The sequence below is a fragment of the Euprymna scolopes genome, chromosome 36, assembly GCF_053919585.1.
Source record: "Euprymna scolopes isolate OS-2025 chromosome 36, ASM5391958v1, whole genome shotgun sequence".
Classification (NCBI taxonomy): Eukaryota; Metazoa; Mollusca; class Cephalopoda; order Sepiida; family Sepiolidae; genus Euprymna; species Euprymna scolopes.
This window is the reverse complement of record NC_136517.1, coordinates 23623481-23625408: the sequence shown is the minus strand read 5'-3', so window position 1 is coordinate 23625408 and position 1928 is coordinate 23623481. Positions and strand designations below refer to the sequence as shown.

At 37.0% G+C, this 1928-nt stretch overlaps 1 pseudogene; it reads right to left on the bottom strand.

The window, feature by feature from the left end:
* Positions 1–256: 256 nt before the first annotated feature.
* Positions 257–373, bottom strand: LOC145260769 (5S ribosomal RNA; annotated as a pseudogene).
* Between the last annotated feature and the right edge of the window lie 1555 nt (positions 374–1928).

The following is a 1928-nucleotide window of genomic DNA, read 5'->3' as shown; positions in this document are numbered from 1 at the left end:
ACTCTAGCAATCTCCACCCTAAGTTTCTGATGGTTCCGTTGTTTCCTGTTCTTCTTGCCTGTTAAGTTGATTTTTGAGCAAGCAACACCAATAATTTGGCATGCATTGGTATTTTTGCTCACAACTACAATATCCATCCATAGCTTTGATCCCCTGGAAGGGCATAGGCCATCTGCAACTTTGTAGATACTTTTGTAGCGAGAAGTTCTTTTTTCGGGGTGGGTGTGCTGGCCCCATGCCCAACCTTCCCAGAAGGTACATACAGCACCTAGCCTTCCCAAATGGTCACCCATCTGGTACTGGCCAGGCTCAACGTTGCTTAACTTCGGTGACCTGACGAGAACCAGTGTGTCAACGTGATTGTGCAGTACAACTACAATATCCGGTTTCCTTTTATTATTATTATTATTATTATTATTATTATTATTAACACTATCTTCCTTTGCTTATGAAATTAAAATGTCCAAAGAGATATTATTTCTTTACTATATTATTATTATCAGTTATTATTGTACGCTTAATCCTCGCCTCCTTTACTCGTACGATTAAATTTGCATACGTGATTATCAAAGAGAGCCGAGCAAATGTACAGTCTTTTTTACTATATAGTGTTATTGTTATCGTGTGTCTTTGCATATCCAAAGAGGTTAGCATCACCTGCATTTCACACAAAAACAGTATTTATTTTTAAAAGCAGTAAGGTGAATTTAGCACTTGCCAACTACTGACCCATTATCATTATCTGCGTTATTATCACACTAATTAACTTAGATATGCCGAACGCATAAGGATAAATGAACTGACAAAATGGAAAGTGAAGGAAGATGGTTTGTTGGTTGGTTGGTTGGTTGGTTGTTTTTTTGTTTTACGGCATATCAACCCTTTTCGGGTTATTTAATGCCGAATCCAAAGATTTTGAAGAAAAAAAATTTAATAGAATATACTGGTTGTTTTCAAGTCGGTTTCTATTTAACCCATAGTTGGGATCCTAACAGGTACTACCAGTTCGGGTCAGAGTGGACCTGGGAGCAATGGAAATTAAAGGGTGGCTCCACACTCCCCAAAGCCGGCAAGCTGAAGCCTCACCTCTGGATATAGTTTAAGGTCATATTCAAGACCGTGAAGGAAGAAAAATTAGAAATAACGAAGGAAGGTAGAAAGAAAAATGTGAGGGAAACAGGTTAAAAAAGAACAATTAGGAATAAAAAGTAGGAGATGATAACCGACCTCTTGAATTAGAAGCCATGTTTAATTTCAGAATAGTTTCCAATGGGCAGCTATTTGATGCAAGTCTTGAAGATGAAAACTTTACAGTTGGTAGCTCTTCTGTACATGTTCTGGAAAAGATACTTCGCGTGTTGACACGAAGACATTATGTGCTGGAATGCTAAAACATCCAATCTTTATGGAGCAATTCGTGTTTCTGATTGGTTGCTACCTAACCGTGGCTAAATTCGATTGGTCAGTTCTTTTCGGCAACGTTTATATATAGAATCTCCTAACTTTCAGGGATCATACAACCCATTAGATATAAAAAATATATATATATATTGCAACATGAACACATAATGAAGAAAGAAAAAAAAATGAGAAACGGAAGTTCCTATTACCATAAGAAACCTCTACCATTGATTGCCATAACACCCTATCATAGTTCAATCTCCTCGGCTCAACATTCACATGCAACATAAATTGTAACATATGCATTAAAAGCATTGACAAGGCTGCTGCAATAAAGGTAGACTCCATAAACTGCGTAGAAAATTATTCTTATCTAAGAGTATTCTATATCTCTTCAAAGTAACAATTTGTCCAGGCATGGAGTGTTGTTGCCGCGTGTGGGTTGGTACATCTACCACTAGTTTTTCATTCTTAGATAAGATCTTAAAGAAAAATGTCCAATGTAATAGGTTCAGACCTATCAATCA